Source organism: Dunckerocampus dactyliophorus, chromosome 3, assembly GCF_027744805.1.
Source record: "Dunckerocampus dactyliophorus isolate RoL2022-P2 chromosome 3, RoL_Ddac_1.1, whole genome shotgun sequence".
NCBI lineage: Eukaryota > Metazoa > Chordata > Actinopteri > Syngnathiformes > Syngnathidae > Dunckerocampus > Dunckerocampus dactyliophorus.
The window spans coordinates 6,754,733-6,774,717 of record NC_072821.1 but is presented as its reverse complement, the minus strand read 5'-3'; the positions used below and the strand labels follow the sequence as shown (position 1 = coordinate 6,774,717).

At 40.2% G+C, this 19,985-nt stretch overlaps 1 protein-coding gene across 2 annotated transcripts in view; it reads left to right on the top strand.

Annotated features, from left to right (window-relative positions):
* Nucleotides 1-2,537: 2,537 nt before the first annotated feature.
* Nucleotides 2,538-19,985, top strand: part of sema4bb (sema domain, immunoglobulin domain (Ig), transmembrane domain (TM) and short cytoplasmic domain, (semaphorin) 4Bb) — a 71,096-nt gene continuing 53,648 nt past the window's right edge. The window contains exon 1 of one of the 2 annotated variants that reach the window (XM_054770216.1): nucleotides 2,538-2,670. The gene's annotated coding sequence lies outside the window, so the exon portion shown is untranslated. Of the gene's footprint in view, nucleotides 2,671-15,742; nucleotides 15,912-19,985 lie in introns of those variants that run through there. The other variant, XM_054770215.1, reaches the window with a different exon arrangement.

Below are 19,985 nucleotides of genomic sequence, written 5' to 3'. Positions count from 1 at the left end.
AGGAAGATAAACAGCCACAACGTGGTGTTTATGTTTGGATTTGAGCATTTGGATGCTATCATACGTGCACACATGCAAGGGCGCTACCCCAGACTAGGACAAAATGATGTGTTTTTGAGCCCACCATATTGCAACATGCGCCTGTACATCCATCTGGCTAGAAAGTGCTGTATATAGACATTTATGCCATCATAATAAATAGGCACCTGTCGAGAATGATAGAAGGGGGAAAGCCTGAATTATTCATTTCCATTAACACACATTCGATTTGTTTAGGCCAGAAAATGCAAACCAATCGATTACAGGAACAGGAAGAGGAAGTGAAGAATACACAGTACAATCTTAAACACACTGATCAAAGTCTTTACCTTCCAGTGGAAGTGATCGAATGAAAGAAATGTTACCTTTGCATACACACACACGGGGGAACAAATACACTTTGTATTTGACATATGATGGATGGGGCATGCCCACTCAGCACTTCTTCAGAGATTTAAGAGATGAGAGGAAGACATTCTTTAACCTGCTGCCAAAATATACACATTTACTTAAAAATGACAGCAAGAGTCATTAGTTGAGGGTATGGGAGTTCAATGATTCACTTACTTATAAAGTACTGTAATTTCCGTTGTGTAAGATGCACCGGTGTTTAAGCCGCACCCACTAAATTTAGAGAGGAAAAACGTATTTGTACATGTATAAACCGCAGCGGACTATAATCTGCGTCATAACAAGACATATTGTGGCAAAAACTCCCAACGAGCTTGTTGCGATTTCCCTTATAGCTCACGATTGGCTCCTGCCAAAGAAAGGGCCGCACCGCGGTGCAAAGTTTAGTAGCGGCTTATACAACGGAAATGACGGTAGCTTTTGGTGGTGCATATCCATCACATGCACAAAAATAGCTCATAAGAGTTTAATTTAAGAGCTTTGAGAGTTTAATTTCATTTAATATCTAGCCATTTCCATGGTTTTCTTGATAATAACCAAAATCACTTACGTCCTTACATCAGTAGCTATATGGCATTGCACTGCCAAGAGATTCAGCTCTTATGAGTTATTTTTGTTGTCATTATATTTGTCCAAACAAATGTACAGTGGTGTGAAAATGTGTTTGCCCCCTTCCTGTTTTTTTTTTTTTTGCATGTTTGTCACACTTAAATGTTTGAGGTCATCAAACTAATTTAAATATTAGTTGGATGAGTCGTCGCTGCGCTCTTGGAGCAATTTTCCTGGGAAGGTTCACAACTGTCCCATGTTTTCCACCATTTGTGGATAATGGCTCTCACTGTGGTTTGCTGGAGTCCCAAAGCTTTAGAAATGGCTTTATAACCTTTTCCAGACTGATAGCTCTCAATAAATCGCAGTTAAGTTATGTTTTAACAGGGGGCGGGGGCAATCACTTTTTCACACAGGGCCACGTAGGTTTGGATTTTTTTCTCCCTTAATAATAAAAGGTTTCATTTAAAAACTGCAGTTTGTTTGCAGTTGTGTTGTCATTGACTAATACTTGAATTTGTTTGGTGATCCGAAACATTTAAGTGTGACAAACATAAATGTGGCAAAAATAATTCAATCAGGAAGTGTGCAAACACTTTTTCACACCCCTGTATATCCATCCATCCATTTTCCATGCCGCTTATCCTCATTAGGGTCGCGGGGGTATGCTGGAGCCTATTCCAGCTGACTTATGGGCGAGAGGCGGGGTACACCCCGGACTGGTCGCCAGCCAATCACAGGGCACACGTAGACAAACAACCCTTCACACTCACATTCAGTCACCACTCTTTGTATGTATGTTTTCTTAGTTGTATTTATGCATGTAGCAGAGTTGCTAATCTTGTGTTGTGCTGTGCAGTGACTACAAGGGAGGTATTCTATTACATTCAACTGAGGCCTGATGGAGGTCTGCCCTCTTCCAAACTGTTGCCTTCCAGTCTAAAAAGTTGTCTGCATGTGCATTCTGACCTTGATTCAAGGCCTGCGAATGCCTGGCTAGTTAACATTTTGCTGAGGGAAAAGTGGGAGCGAAAGAGACATCCTTATCAGTATGTTTCCTGCATGGCTGCTATCGTATTCTTTGGTGTCAAACGGCCACAGACGGAGCCGAGTGAGGCGCTGCTTGGGATGACCCTGAGCTGTCATTGTTTTAGTCCATGGCTGTTCTCTTTTCAGGCTAAACTCTTGCATTTTGAGGCAGCACCTGAAATGTCAGCAAGTGCTTGTCCACGCTGACAAGTGAGCCATTCATCATCAGAGCTTTGAAAAAAGGAACATTTTGTGCAATGTCCTCACTGCTAGCCCGCTTATCAACACTTTAAATGAACCTAGCTTTAGCTTTCATGGCAAAATAATGCCACGCAGGTGTGCACATGGTTAATCATCCTGCAAAAAAGGGAAATTTACAGTGCTGGAAATACAAGGACACACACCTTCCCCCACCCCCTGCAGAACCCTCGCCCATGATGTAATGCTATCAGACCCCTCCTCTGCTGTGCCTCACACACCCTCTCGCCTCTTTCTATTGGTGGCTCCAGTCTGCATCTGCTGGATCAGCTCTACACACACACTTCACACACCGGTAGGAAGAGGAATAGGAGGAAGAGGAGGAGGGGGATTCCTTCGCCACTGCAGCCGCCGCTCACACCACCTGGCTCCTGTCGCCATACGGTGAGTCCCTCCTTTTTGATATATGACAGCAGGCGGGCGGCTCGCAATCAGACAAAAGGATGCTTTATTTTGTCATTCATGCACAGTGGTGGTAATAGTAATGGAGTGATGGAGTGGAGTGAGGTGGCTCACTTACTACAGATAGCATATGTATCACATTCCGTATGTGTGTGTGTGTGTGTATTTAAGGAGTTGTCATTTAAGTGTGTGTCAATTTAAAGCTTTGGACAAGGATGTTATCTATGTGAGGAATGCCGGTCACCTTGTTGGGCACACGGTGCTGAGATGCTGATGCTGCGTTAAGTTGCTGATGAGGAGAGTGATGCACTAGTTTGCTGTGACTCTGACTGCCAGCTGCACAATGAGGATGCATTGGCTTACAATAGAAGCCTGACACTGTCATTATGTGTGACAAACCAAAGGGAGTGGGACATATGGACACTTGCATGGCCGCTGCTTCTCTGTAAAGGGTCAGTGCCTCCAACGGAGAGAGAATTTTATGTCATCATGACATCAGCTTTTCAATCTCAAATTAGCAGAAAGTATTTGCATTATTTTATTTAATTTTTTTTATTTCACTTGTTATGCTGGTTGAGCAGATTTGCGCTGGTCGCTGAAAAGTACCTATCCTATCTCCAAACAGAGGCATACATTATTTAATCATGACTTATTCAGGATTAACTTTTTTAAATATTTGTATTTTTATGTTTGTTTGTTTTTTTTTTACTTTTGTTTTTTGTCGCCGTTTGAGCAGGTTGCCACTGTCCAATGAAAAACATGTATCTCCAAATATCTGTAATAACGGACAAAGATATGTATGGCATCATGACCTCAGGCTTTGCATCCCGAACGCGTATCATTTGTTTTCATTTTTGTTTTGTTTTTTCAAGCAAATTGGCGCTATCCAGCAAAAGCCATGTATCTCCAAATATGATCTTTTTCATGGAGAAGTTATTTATGTATTTCAATCTTAAATCTTTATGGGATGGGCTCCAGCTCACCTATAAACCTAAAGAATTTCTTTAATTGACTTTTTTTTTTTGCAATTTTTGTATTTTCATATTTTTTATTTTCCTTTTTTTCTATTTTTTTAATTATGTATAATCTTTATTTGTATTCAGCAATCATAACTGCACCATAAAAACATGTACTGTACCTCCAAATTTTGGGAGAGTCTGTTTTTATCAGAGAAACAACACAAACAAAATGTCTTTGGACATACAGCAATCCTTCCTTTAGCTCGGTTAATTTGTTCCAGACCGGACGGTGATAAGTGAATTTCCGTGAAGTACACTTCCTTATTTATAAATGTAATATTTTCATAGTTATAGCATAGAAAACCTGTTTACGACCTTCTAAATATGTTTTTTAACATCATTAGAGCATTCTAGATATGAAATAATACACCTTTACACGCGTATTACCCAATATAGAAAACGTAATAACAGAAAATAAGCCATTTAAGACATAAATAAGACTCATGCTTGTGTGTGTTGCTGGAAATGTGCTCCCTAGGGGAACTGAGTAGGGCGCAGACAGGAAGTGACGGCGGGGGTTCAGAGTTGATTTTTAGCTTGGTGTGGGTTTCGGCTGCAACAATAACTTTTATTAGGGATTATTGTGCCTGTTGCGAGATAATTCAAAGCCGCCATTAAAGCCTGTTCGGCGATCAAGTCTGGTGCCTATGAGTCTCGTTGGATGTTACAGTAACATTACTGACACCTAGTGACCAGTTTAGAATACTGCATGTCATCACAACATTTTTTAAAGCATCTTCTGAATGCCTTACATTTGGATTTTACTTCATTTAGCATTTTTTTTAAGCTTGTATGCTAATTTAGGTGAAAATACATAAAAATTGCTTAAATATGCATATATTTTTCAATAGTAATAGGCCGTATTGAACCGCGATACAGCATGATTTGCGAATTAATATATTTTTCAAAAACAGTGATAGCGTGAAGCTGCAAAATTCGAAGTGCAAAGTGGTGAGGGATTACTCATGCTTTTCACTGGACATTGTCATTTCTACACAAATGTGGCGCTATGTGTGCCTTTTACATGCTGTGTGTTACAATTTTAATATTTCATACATGGTCGACCTTGCATTCTGTATGAGGAAACTCTCATAAGTATTTCATCCAGATGTCACATACTGGCTTCATTTATTGCTTTTTTCATCTCCATAGACAGTAGCAGGCTTAATATAAAACACAATAATGTATTTGAAAGCAATCTGTAGAAAAGGGAACGTTATCTTGCTCCATGACTCACACAACATGACAAGTGTCCTGGCTGGTCCACCAACACTAAAGACACTTATAATTGACATACTGACTTCATTTACTGCTTTTTCATCTCCATTTACAGTAACAGCATAAAAATAAACCAATGCGTTTCAAAGTAATGGTAAGGAAAGTTATCTTGCTCCATGGCAAACACAACATGAGAGTTGCCCTGGCTGGTCCACCAGCATTAAAAAAGTGACGTGGGGTCGCCATAGGAAAGACAGAAGCTCTATTATCATTCTGAAGCTGTTGCTTTAAAGTCAAACCTTTCTATACTGTTGCTGTAAGAATTGTGACAGTGTCTATCATTTCAAAGCGATATCAAGTAAATCTGTAAAGCCCCCGTCACACTAAGCACGAATCAAGCAGAACCAGCCGAAATGAAAAAGTTTCAAAATTCGCGCCACATTCGGGAAAGGATTTAAAATTCGTATAATTGCTATTCAAATACTTCCATTGCGTTTCAAACCCGTCTTGAAGCACTCTTGCACATTCGACTCAAACACAGTAGGAATATTATCAATAATGTTAGAACGCAGTCAGAATATGTAGAAAGTGCTTTGAACGCCGTACGAGTGCCATTCGATTGCTGCCCAAAGTCTAGTCGGAAGGTGCAGCATTATCAGGAATAGGAGCTGGCCCTACAGGGGCTTCTTGGGTTGTAGCATCTCTGGGCTATCCACACCGGCGGCCAGTGGCGGAGTTAAGCTTGGCTCCTTTTTTCCTTGGCGGCATGACATGGTGTGCCAGCGGCTGGTGGTAGAGCTTGGCTCCTTTTTTCCTTGGCAGCATGACATGGTGTGCCAGCGGCTGGTGGTAGAGCTTGACTCCTTTTTTCCTTGGTGGAATGACATGGTGTGCCAGCGGCTGGTGGTAGAGCTTGGCTCCTTTTTTCCTTGGCAGCATGACATGGTGTGCCAGCGGCTGGTGGTAGAGCTTGACTCCTTTTTTCCTTGGTGGAATGACATGGTGTGCCAGCGGCTGGTGGTAGAGCTTGGCGCCTTTTTTCATTGGTGGAATGACATGGTGTGCCAGCGGCTGGTGGTAGAGCTTGGCTCCTTTTTTCCTTGGTGGAATGACATGGTGTGCCAGCGGCTGGTGGTAGAGCTTGGCTCCTTTTTTCCTTGGTGGAATGACATGGTGTGCCAGCGGCTGGTGGTAGAGCTTGGCTCCTTTTTTCCTTGGTGGAATGACATGGTGTGCCAGTTGCCGCTGGTAGAGCTTGGCTCCTTTTTTCCTTGACGTATGAAATGATGTCAATAGGCGACCTTAGTGACGTTTCAGCGGCGGCTGGCTGCGTTTTTTTTTTCCAAATGCAATGTTTGTAATGCTGTTGGAATACCGAAAAAAATATGTTGACTGTAGTCAATGTAGAGTGCAGTTAGAATACCTTTCAAATGCCGTTCAATATTTGTCAAATTTTAATCCACTTCTAAAGTTTTCGGTTGCTCAACACATCCGGGGCGGCCACAAGAATGGGCCCTAATATTTGTAATGCACTCAGAATGCGGTCAGGATTTTTAGAATGCCCTTTGAATGTCCAGGAATAAACTAGGATGTTTTATTCCGACGGCATCCTGGCTCATTCCATCTCTAGTGTGACGAGGGTATAAGAAGAACAACATTCTGTTTTCCAGGCTACCTAATCAGCATGCAACTCACTTCTGATTGTCAGTGATTGCAACCCGCACCATCGCCATCATAATCACGTATACTGACGCCAAACACGCTCAGTTCCTTTTTCTTCTCATAGAAGCAATATGCCAATACGGAGGAGCTATTAACGGCTGATTAGCACATGAAAGAGTGTTTCCTGCAGGCTGTTTAGCTAAGACATGCTCTCTGTAGGCATTACACGCCACGTACAGTAATTAGGCTGTAGCTACAAACTAATAAACAAACAGGAAATGAGGGGAGGAACAATGCGTGGTCATTGGTTAATGTGTGGACACTTCATTGATTTGGAGCCCCATTGAGTCCTATTACAGGCAATGAGAGACACAGCGTCTCCATGGTGACCTTTAAAAGTAGCAGCAAGACGTGACACCGCTGCTACTTTAGGTCCCCTCTGACGTCTATGAAGTATGGAAAGTATGAAGAACAGTGGCTGAGCAGCTGTAGAAGCAATTATTAAAGTCCAGCTCACCTTGCTGCTTGCTCCAATGCGTTGAAAAATCTGGGCTTGTGTGTACGGGCTTCCACATGATTTTTAATAAGGGTTTCAGACCAACCAGAGACCACAAATACCCGATACGTGAGCTGATGAGGCCCAAAACAGTCCATTCTGGAATAACACCACTCGGTTTCCTGCTTTGACCAAGTCGCGATTATCTGAGGGTGAAAATGTCTTCCAATATATGACGAAAAAACAACTATTGCTAAAGAAATAATACTATTCGTGTGACCTGCACTGTGTTGAAAATGAATAGCATTCTTGCTTTGACATAATATAAAATGTTTGAAGACCACTGGAAACGTACTGATTCAATGTTTGACCGCAGGTTCTCTTGGGATCTTGCTGGGATGTTTGGCAAAATCCATAGCGCCATCGCTTCAACGTAATAAAAAATGGGAAAATTCGTCAGATTTACATTTTGACCTCAGCCTGCTTATGCCAGCTTGTGCTGATATGATTCAAAATGAAAAGGCACCTGGTTTTAACGTCGTAGTGAAGTTTAAAAATGTTCATTGAAGTGTAATGAAGTGTAAAAGCTCATCAGCTGATCAAAAGTTTAAGACCATGGCTCAAAAAAAAAATGAAACCCCCCTAAAATAGAAATAAAATGTTCAAAAAAGAAGTCAGTAATGAGGAATTGTGCCATTCTTGTTAATCACCTCAAATACTGGTTTGGGCATGCTTGATGCCAGTGGGAACATTATTCCGGGTGGTGAAGATGGCTTCACGGAGGGCATCCACGGTCTGGAACTGATGTCTATTTTTGTCAACTTCCCTTGCCATCCATGCTCAAATGTTCTCAGTTAGATTTAGATCAGGGGAACACACAGGATGGTCCAAAAGAGTGAGGTTACTCCTCTGAAGAAATCATTACCACACAGAGGAGGGCCTTCATTCCTGAGGGATGCCCCTGCAACATCTCCACTGCTGCTGTTTGACGCCCCTGCACAACATAAAGCTCCATTGTTTCATTGAAGGAAGAGCACCCCCAAACATGATGGCGCTCCGACTGTGCCGTGTGGAAAACATCTCAGGTCGGATCTCCTTGTCATGCCAGTAACAATGGAAGCCACCACGACCATCAAGATTCCATTTTTTCTCATGAGAGAACATAACTTTCTTCCACCTCTCAATGTCCCGTGTTTGGTGCTCTTGTGCCAATTCAAACGGGCAATTTTGTGGCGACAGCAATCCGTCTGCTTTCAAAGAGAGAAAGCTTTTTTGCCTTTGCCATCAAGAGATCATGACAGTGTGAATACCCGACAGAAAATGACATTGAATCCCCATTTTTGCCAAGATTTTGACTTTTAAAGGCTGTCATTTTAAACTTTTGATCAGCAGATGAACAGCCCATTTCACTTTCATGATTGTTTGCAATAAATTGCTTACTCAGTTGCCCAAATTTCTTCTTTTCGCATGTAGAACCTTCTTAAGATCCAACAGTGCAAAATGAAAAAGTGTTGCAATTTTTCACCTTAATTTTTTGACAGTGTATTTGACCTTAGCCATTTAGAACAAGGTTCTTGCTAGAACTGGAAACCTTTCAAATAATCCCATCTAAAAAATAAATCTGCTAAAAAAAGGTTATATTTCAATCTAATGATATTTGTGTTGCTGCCTCATATTTAAAAAGTAATTAATTCATGCTCCATGCCTGCAGGCTTGCTTCCTTTCTTCCACGCCCCCCCGCCCACTCAACCCCCCTCCACTCCTCATTGTGCAGCTGTGCAGGACCTTCACCTATGGCCCCTCGCTCCCTCACACTCACAGAAGGCACACAGAAAGGGGAAAATAAAGGTCCAAATACATATAATATATACATCATGGTGTCATTAGAGCTGGATGACGCCCTGTTCCCTCAAGCCTCAGGGGCAAAGTAAAGCATATTAAGGTGCATATAATTCATATTAATGCCACATGTCAGCCCCTCCCGTAGATGCTGGAGCGGATATTGGCTTTTATTGCTAATGGGAGATAAAGAGAGGGTTTCTAGTCTGGCATCAAGAGGCCAAATGGATTTGGTCATCATTCTTTGTGTTTTTCCTGGAGCTCCATAACGTTCATTTAAAGGTGTCAATCAAAGATACATTTAGAAAATGTTTGAATCCCATCCAATTGCACAACAAATTTTAGCTTGATATGGTCAAATTTGACACTGATTACTGTACGCAGTATAGTGACCGCCGCTCTAATAAACGCTGTGCCCCAATTTATCGGCAAGTGCGTCATTCGTGTGAACGATGCCTCAAATTGATGCCGCATCGAGAAAAAGTCACAGTAAAAATGGCTTTTCCGCCACACACCTTCTGGGCAGACATGGCCTGTCGAAGTACACAAAAAAAAATCTGGAGAAACATTTACTTAAAAAAAAACTCAGTAACTTTTTCCACATAGGCAATCTAAGTAAATATTACAAGGGTCATTCTCATGTAAACTATACATCATTCTCGACTAATCGTTTAAATGCTGCGCCGCTGGCAATTCAGTAGCTCCTTCTTTAGCCGGAGCCTATCAGAAGTTATAAGGGAACTCTCAAGGAGCTTGTCAAACGTGGCCTAGTGGTTAGCATGTTGGCCACACAGTCAGGAGATCGGGAAGATCTGGGTTTGAATCATCTCTGTGTGGAGTTTGCATGTTCTCCCCGTGTGTGCGTGGGTTTTCTCCGGGTACTCCGGTTTCCTCCCACATTCCAAAAACATGCATGTTGGGTTAATTGGAGACTCTAAAATTGTTCATAGGTATGAATGTGAGTGTGAATGGTTGTTTGTCTATATGTGCCCTGCGATTGGCTGGTGACCAGGCCAGGGTGTACCCCGCCTCTCGCCCAAAGTCAGCTGGGATAGACTCCAGCATACCCACGACCCTAGTGAGGATATGCGGCATAGAAGATGGATGGATGGATGGATAGTTTGACATTACAGCTTTTTCACCTTTAATTAACAATAAACATGATTCTTTTTTTAGGTTGTTCAGTTGTGGTGATTTTCACCAAAATGTTCACAAAATCTGAGTGGATTTGTGGAAAGCTGTAGACAGGAAGTAGACCAACACATAAACCTGTGCAGATGACTTTTTGGCAGAGATAGCAAGAAGCCATGTAGAAGTATGGTAGAGTAGTTGCATTAAAACTGTTTTTTGGACCTCTTTTTTGGTTTAATTGTGCTTTTATCTCAAACAACACTGGCTTGCAATGACAGTCAAGGCATCAGATGTGATCATATGCATCTCCTCCTTAATTAATCTCCCTGTCACCATGACAACAAATCCATAGTTGATTGATGTGTATGTGTGTGTGTGTGTGTGTGTGTGTGTGTGTCTACAGTGAGCATACTGTGCCTTTTCATTGCTGATTATATTGCGCAGAGATACAAGTGAAGTAGAAATTAAAAACAGATACTGTATACTTGAGTACTAAAGAGTACAATTCCTACATTTATATTATATAATAGCTTAATTGTACACAGACAACACTTAAAATAGCACAACTACTACTACAATATTATTCAAACTCACTGCACATGGTAAAATGGATTTACTTTCACTGCATTTAAGTCTACTTAATAAAATGAACTATAATGCAAGAGTATGTATGCAGGGGCTGACATAAAGGGACCCTCCCCCCAAATTCCGGGAAAATGTCACTGAGTCATATCCTGCCTTACATGTACGGTAAACACAATGATACACTGAAAACCAACATGAAGAACAACGGTATGTTTTGCAAGCCTTCATTCAAGTCTTCTTCTATTAAACACACCCAAAACCTTTTGAGTTTTTACTACGTTTCAGTTTCATTGTCGTCACATTAACAAACAGTTTGATCCAGAGTCTTTGCTTTTGATAGAAAGCAGCATATTTTAGTTGACAGAACTCAACCTTTGGAGAGTGATGCCGGATACGACGTTTTCTGGGCGTAAGCTACAGTGAATGCAACTGTACAAAATATATGTTCACTCGAGTAGACTTTTACGGCGATAGATAAAGCCTAAAATCTGATTTCTTGGCAAAAAAAAATATGTGCAATTTATATGCTTATTAATACAATTTATTTACTTTTATTTGTATTATTTATTCATTTACTTGTTTATATGATTATTTATTTTTATATATATATTATATATTTTTTTTCATGGTTTGGCTGGTCCTGTGACTTGTACTCCGGAGTGGCTTATCTATGTTTTTTTCACACCGACAGCCGCAAGAGGGCGCTGTAGGTGTGCCAGTATCTGCTACTCCTATCAGTCCTGTACCGCTGAAAATGTACAATGTAAACATCAACTTATAAAGACAACCGAGGCCCGAGGACAACCGCATATTTTTCTATGCGTTTTGGCCTCTCATCCACATGCATACGGAGGTTTTTGTCCTTAAAAACTGAGCTTTTCGAACGCTACGGCCAGAGTGAAGATTGTTTTCAACTCCAGCTTCAGCATAGTCGTGTGGGTGGCGAAGACGGAGCTTTTGGCTTGTTGCTGACAGATGATGTAACAATTATGTGCCGTTATTTCCACATTAGATAAGTGCAATTTAATGTGTGCAATGGCACGCATAACATTGCTGCTTTTGTTGTATTTATTTATCCACCAACAACACCCCATTGAGATGCATCACTTGTGATGACTCATCAGTGTTCAGGTCTCTGAGGGGGACAAGGTTGTCAGGCTCTTCTAACAAGGTCATGACCTTAAAGGATGTCAGCATCCCAACTGAGGGCATCAATGAAAATGTTGATCTCCACATCACCAAATCCAGTGTGGCTGTAAATAAGAAAGCTTGTTGTTTACTTAACCCCAATAAACGCTGCCTGGAACAGCGCTGACCTTAACATGAATGGCTGCTGTGTAGTCCACGGTGCGTTCGAGCGTCTTGACAAAGGGGATATTATTGGAGTATTGTGGCAGATTAAGAGTGATGTGTTCAACAATGGAGCCTGTGTTAGCCGAGTGATTGGGATAACGCTGAAGAGCAACTCAAGTTGAAGTGTCCCTAGAATCCTCACTTTTGAACATAAAAGCAGCAGTGAGGAACAAGAGCGGCTCACAGCAGAGCACGGACCTCAGCCAAGGCAGAGGAATCCTCTTGAGTCTGAATTACTCATTAACACTCATGCATTATTCATTGACAAATTAAGAATAGTTAGGAAACTTTCTCTCGCAATGTTACCGGAAGTGGGGGGAAAAAGGTAAGCGTTGCATCTGTAAAGCTGATGTTTAGAAAGAAAAATAACTTCACGAAATAAAATTGCTTATTTGTGAAAACAGTGTTCCCTCCTCGCGGGGGACGGGTTCCCAAAATTGCCCGCAATACGTGAAATCCACAAAGTAGCCAACTTCATTTTTTTTAAATTATTTAATGTTTTTTAAGGCTGTAAAACTCCTCACCATACACTTTTACATTTTAAATTTTAATGATCAACCTACAAGGTTGGACACAACAAATTATGAAGTGACTCACACGTATTTCACGCCTCTGACCGTGCCTCGCCCTGACACCGTTTGGCTGTAGCATTTTTGCATCCTTGTTAAAACACATTGCTCCTGTCGTTGTATTTTACTCCTCCTTATCATCCGTGGAACGAAGATGAATTTATAGTATTCCATAACGGCGCACGGAACTTCTGCCTTCCTTCAGCACGTATGACCGCTAGCAACAGGAAACACGGCAGTGCTGCAGAAGGAGGTTGATTGACAGTGGTCTACAGCCAGTCAGAACGCAGACCACAATGGGCGTGTTCTCCCTTAGCCAATCAGGATTGTTGTGGCTCTATATTTAGCCTGCTACACATACCGAGACGAGGTGAAGGGACGACATCTTCACTCCAGCTGGTTTTCAAGTATACAACACCCTCTACCGGTAGCAGTAGTAAATCCAATAACAGACTCGTCCAACAGAACACCGATAGATCGCTCTAATACACCACAAGGATGCAGAGCACAATGTGTGTTCATACGCTGTTAAAAAAAAAAGGAAAATTGCTCTTTAAAAAAATCTGCGAATCCTCGAAAGGTGAAGCTGAATATAGCAAGGGAACGCTGTATAATATACTGAATATTACTTTAAAACATGCATTTGTACAAATACCTGCCTGATATTCTCTGCAGGTGAGTAAAAAAAAATCAGGATCCACACCCTGAATGGTGCTTTTCTTGACCCACAGCCTTCCCTGATGTTTTATTTTATTACAGTTTTATGGATTGTATTGTATTGTATTTTTCCGTAGTTCATTTTATTTTTCTGCATATTCTTATGTACCTGTATACTGTATATATATATTTTGTATTAATTTTATCTAATTTTATGTATTGTATATTCTTTGATTTATGTATTTTATTATAATGTGTTTAATGTAATTTATTTTCTTTTGCCGCATTTATCCTGATGTGTACCATAATGTAATGTGTTATTTCTAGTATACTAACTAAAAAAGTAGTTTTTGTGCAGTCCTTTCACATACAAGTGACACCTTTGTTTTACTTGATTTTACAAGAAAACATTTCCTGGTGTTATCTCAGACAGAAGAAAAGAAAAACAAATAGTTGTGTCATGCATGGGAGCGCTTACTCGTGTTGCGGCATGTGGATGAATACATTAAGTGTGACGAGCACGACCTGGCGTTTTAGTCTTTTTGCAGCAGTGAAAAGAGATTACATGAATGGCTGCGTACGCTTGCATTCAAGTCTTTGCCTTTGCACATAATCCCCTGTAATGCTCTTTGTGCTGGACGCTCTCAGCTGTCAGTCATTGTTCTGCTTGTCCACAGAGAAGACGAGGAAGAAGAACAAGTGACTCAGTGACACCCAAAATAAGACACGCTGTTAACCCTTACAGGTGACTTCATAAAAACGATCTTTGGTTAATTCACTACCTTTTAAACTGGGCAAAATGGAGACAATTTTTTTCTCTGTCAAATCTAATTTGACCACAATTTTCTGTGTATGCATCTGACTGTCAAAAAAAATCTGCGTCATATCTCCGTTGAATCTAGTTTGAACAAAATGTGTTATGCGAACAGAATTGGAATTTGTAATTGTTCACCTTTTTTTTAATTCTGATTTGACTCAGAATTTGGTGTGAATGTACACACAGTCATACAGTGGTTAGAGCTTAAGTAGTTTGAACAAAGGTTGCTATGTGTACGCAGGGTCAAAATCTGTGTTATCAAACCAAGATCTGATCCAGATTTTTGGTGTGAATGCACATGTGCGAATGCAAGAGGACATTATGAAACTGCCTATAAAAAATCTCTATTATATCTTGGTTAAATCTTATCTAAATTGACGAAAATTTGCTACGTGTATCAAGGGTCAAATTTTGTAATACTAAACTAAGGTTTTTAATCCAAATCTGGTCTGGATTTCGGTGTGTATCCACACAAAATCCCTATCATTTATAATGTAACATTGCAAAGAAATGAATCATACAGTATGTTATATCAAATCTTATCTGGTCCCAGCTTTCAAGGAAATCCACAAATTGATGAGAACATCAAGTTTAAGATGGTTCTGATCCAGATTCTGTTGCAAATGCACATATAAAAAGTGCCTTTTTTATAATGTGACACACAATGAATCAAGTTAAAGTTGGATCTGAATACATGATGGTTATGACAAAAATATTACATGTAAAAAAATCTCTATCATAATCGTATCTCATGTGCAAAATGTGCAGAATTTGTAATTAATACAAATCTGATCTAGATTTAAGTGTGTAGCCTAGTCACACAAAAAAATCATTTTTAGCACGTAAAAATGTAAAGAAATAAATCCTATTTGTTATATCAAGCCAAGTTCAATCCAGATCTGATCCCAATTTTGATGTAAATCCACATTATTCGAGTTTAAGTGTGGTGTAAAATCCCAATTCTTATAGTGTAGAAAATGCAATCACATGTGGCTTAAATTTGTTTACTATGTCAAAATCTGTCATACCAAACCAAGTTTAAACCGGATCGGATCCAGATTTAGGTGTGAATCCACACATTGATGATATGAAAAATGATAGCATTTTCCAGAAATGTCATCAAATTTGATCAAAAAGTGCCATGGCCATAAAGGTCGGAATTTCTAAGCTTATATCAAATTTAATCAAGATCTTACCCAAATTTAGGTGTGAATCCACACAAAAATGGTTGATTAACTGTTAATATCTGGCAAACCTAATACGGTTTGAACAAAGTGTGCTTTGTGTATAAAAGATTAGATGTTGAAATCGTGAACATTTTTGGAAAATATCCTTAGTCCTTATCCTAAGCGTGACAATACAAAAACAATCAGTTAAACTGGGTAAACTTTTGACATAATTTGTAGAGCATGTGTGCAGGGTCGGGAGCTAGATCAAGTTTAATCCAGTTTAATTGCGAATGCACACCTTGAGTCTTGTTAAATGTTAATAAAATTGTCCATGTCTTTTAGAATACGTTGATTTCACAGGTGAGAAAAGTAAGGCGAGTCTATTCATAGTTTTAGGACTCCCACTTGAGTGACGTGATGATGATGATGATGTGTTAGGTGGAGCAGGCAGGCATTATGAAGGCAGTTAGCAGCAGCGTGGGTTGTGGGCGGAGCTTGAAGTTTTGCAGCCTGTGTGGAAACACACACGCAGAGGCAGGACTTCATTTCAGCGACACGTCAATCCCAAACGCTTCTCGGTGGATTTAAACCATATCTCCTTTTGGTTCTGCTGTTCTTTTCCAGCACCGCAAAAACTTTCATTGGATGTTAGGCGTGGAGGTTTTTTTTTAATTTTTATTTTTTTACTAAATTTACCAAGCAGGAATGGTGAGTAAAGATCTTTTTTTTGTTTTTGCATATACGTGTGAGTGAGTGAGTGAGTGTGCGGAGCTGTTTTAAAGCTCATAGTATTCATTCACAATCCAATGATGCACTGTTGACCAGATGATGAAACTCGTTTGGTACAAAAACACAAATTTAAACCTTGTGTTGTGCGATTGTTATGTTACCGTTATTGCAATTTAGTGCTGTGGAAGTTCACACGTCGTTGCCACAGCTCTCATCGTTCATACATTGCGATTTTTAAAAGTAAGGTACGCATTTTTGTACCATAGACACTTGAATTGTTTAGTCCGGGAACCTAGTTGTGTATTTTAGTGTCAGAAGAAAAGATACACTTACAATACAGTTTGGATCATTACAATACTTTGTTTTGTTTACAGTGACACAGGTACCAAAATAGATGGTCTGAACTGTACCACTTTTTGGCACCCCTGCCATTTTGGTACCCTGAGTAAGCACCATTAAGTTTGGTTTGGATTTTTTGTATGGATTTCCATTCCATCAAAGGATGTACAAGGTACCTAAATATGCAATAATGCATATTTTGGCCCACGTCAACCATAAACTAGTACGGTACCGGAAAAGCATAACAAGACACTGTGGTGCTTTGGTTGACATAGAATCTTCACTTCCTGTTTTTGTTTTATTTTACGCATTTTTAGGCCAATTGAGTTTTCTATAATGGCCCTTAAAGTTTTCCAAAAATACTACCACTAAATATTGGATGCAAAGATGAAGACTGTGCACATGTGCAAGTATGCCGCATTTATTCATCAACGGCAGAGCACCGGGCTGTTGTGACCAGGGGACACATGTTACTATCACAGGTCAAATTCTCATTCCAAATAGCCAAAAATAAGCATAATACACATACAACATTAAATAAACACGCCATAATATAAGACTGGGAGGAGAAGCAGTTGGTGATCATGGCCTGGTATGCATATTATTGTGTTTTCAAATCTGTCAAAAACATTTTTGAGGGCATTTTGATGACTCAGTTTCTCAATACAGTATCGTGGATGTACATTTATGTGTACGTATGCTTAAAATCCTTTCTTGTACTTCTTTTAGTGCACAAACTAGTATTGTACCACATAAGTTTTTTTTATTATTGTTAATTGTCATATATTCAGTAACCCTATTTTTCCCATCTGAAAGCAGATTTTTTTTTGGACACTTTTACATTGGGCCATTTTAACACAGGCACTATGAACAAACTGAACTGTTGCTTGCAGCTTTGGTTGGTAACAGCAGAAAAAAATGGACTCACAGTGTTAAAACAATCATGTTATCAGCCTAAAAGTTGGCAAAAATGTTATCTTCACAGTGGGAGGAAGTGCATAGTAGTAGTGTTGATGCACGAGCAGTTGGTGTGTGTGTGTCGTGACATCGCCAACTGCCGGCCTGGCATGCACATTACAGTGTTGTTGTTTTTTCCAGGTCTGTGTGAATGCTGATTGTTTTGATAACTTTATCATCTATTTCAAACTACTAGAAATTTTGCTAAGCTCACTTCCTGCATCATTTTTTTGCCGCGACTGTGAAACCACACTGTGTCAATGTAATCAAGATAATGAGCGATTGATTGCAACATCACGTGGAGGAGGATGATGGAATCAGACCTTCAAACGACCTCCTGTGCGGCGTGATAGTGTACTATTGATAAGACTGAAGAACTCTCATCCTCCTCCCTCACTTTACTGTAAAGCAAATCTGCAGCAGGAAGCAGTTTTCCTTGAAACACTTAAATCCCCCTCCTCCTCCTTTTGCGAAAAAACACACATATGCTCAAACAGACCCTCACCCACGCAATCACACACACATTCAAACACTCCAAACAAACACACAAGCTCCACCCACTGCTGCACAGAAGAATGGTCAGCATGTCTCGGGAGACGCTCGCTCGTTTGGTTTTAAACACCCCCGCCCCTCCAAAATGTTAGGGAGGGCCCATTGGTCTCTGGAAGAGGTGAAGGGGGGATGATTGCGGGGCCCAATGCAACCTCCTATATCACTGCTGACATGTGGGAAACATCAACCAGGCTCGTGTCAGTGGTTTCTCTGATAACACTGCAGTATGCATGCCAGGCCAGTAGTTGGCACTGTAACTCTCACCAAGTGTCTCCAAAAAAAAATAAATCATCAGCACACTTCAAAATGTAAACTGTGTACGCTTCATACTTACGAATTATGCTGTCCCAAATCGATTACTGTCATTGCACACTGAAGTCATTCAATCCCAGCCATTTTTCAAGAGACACCCCCTTCAGTACCGGCAATTTTAGACGGTTTTGACTGATCTTTCAAGGCACACAGAATATTGTGTTGTATGGCCATATAAACATGGATCGTACCAAAAGAAAGATTAGACCCCTGTCTTTCATCAGAAAAAAAGCTCTACCTTTTTGCGTCCTTTAGTAATCAACAGTAGAACAAGTTTCAGGAAAATATCAGCTCTTGACTAGAAAAGGGAGAAAAACAGCTTTTTGTCAAATGATACATTTCAAGCATAACTTTCACTTTGACACAAAGATTTTTTGCTTTTGTGACAATAGCTCAAATATCTAAACAACTATACAGTGCGTAACATCCTGCACGCTACACTCCTCCACGCTCTCTCACTTCCTCCTTCCTGTCATGTATGATTGTTCCATCTATGATCCCTGCCAAGCTCTTATCAAATGCACTTCTGCCACCTTGTGGCCGTTTTTATGGCTTAAAATTGCTCTGAAAGTGACATGCATTAGTGCAGAGTTGCGTCAGCACCTCTTTTTTCCTCTCGTGCAAAAAAAACGTTAAAGACATATATACGTTGTTGGGATCGGGCGCTCAGGTTTATAAAAACGTATAAATAAGTCTTTGGTATTGAATGAGTTAACAGAAATGACGAGCGCATACTCTCTCCCTTTTTAACTGTGAATTGCAACCACTCAAGTTAGGCCCTCCCCTTTGCCACATATGATTGAGGGTACGAGGCTGACCCCTGCACACTCAGCATGTGGGGGTGTGTGCATTGATTGCATTTTGCCACACTTCCCAGTCTGAACGCACTTATGCACTCAAAATGCGTAATGTGTAAGTACGGAAGTGCGCTAATTGAGACGCAGGCACAGCTTGCTGTTTTCCCCTGACTTGCACATGGCTGCATGAAGCTGTTGCCGAGTAAACTGTGAGTGAGATCCTCCCGCAGCATTAAACTGTGAAAAGTCACGCTTTCCACAAGGACTTTGAGGGTTTAACGGTAGACATTTGCATTGGCTACAGCTTGTCTCTGTTTGTCTGCAGAGTCTATGCATGACTTTGTGTGTTGTTGCTGTTAGATATATTCAAGACCACCTGCAGCTCTTACGGGAAGGATGGTGGGTTTTTACATGCAAGGCAGGAGAGGTCTGTCTCACCTGTCTACCTTTGTTCTTTGTGCTTCCTCACCCTCACTTTTTCCTAAGCGTTTTGTTTGTTAATTCTTTATTACCTGTTGGACCTCATGTCGTCGGTATCTTGGCCACCAGTACTGTACAGCCTTCCATTTGCTTGATTCATGTAACTGGAATCGTACATAGTTTTACACATTACTACTTACATTAAGTAGGTTAGGCATCATAGGCAGGTAATAAAACTATCAGGGAGGCATTTGACTGAAATTCCTTGCTTGATCATGGTCAAAATTAACAATCAATTAATTGTTTGAATATCTTTTTCTTTTCTTTTTTTAAAGGTATGGAAGAATAATCCGAACTCCTGTTTCCATGCATGTGCTGTATTGAGAAGGATTTTTATTTTTTTGTTGTTGTTTAAAAAAAACATGTTAAGTAATATTCTTATTATTCTTATTGTTATTTATTTTTGTAATTATTTCTAATTATTATTTGTAATTATTATTTGCTCACACTAAAACACCTACAACATAGTACGGGTAACTCATTGGTTCATTGGAGCTTTTTTTTAAATCAGTTATCCAAGCTATTTTTTAATGTTATCATGTTTATCGGTACAGCGTCATAATTCCTCATATCAGCCCAATAATTATTGATCTGATAATTATCGTACACCCTGAGT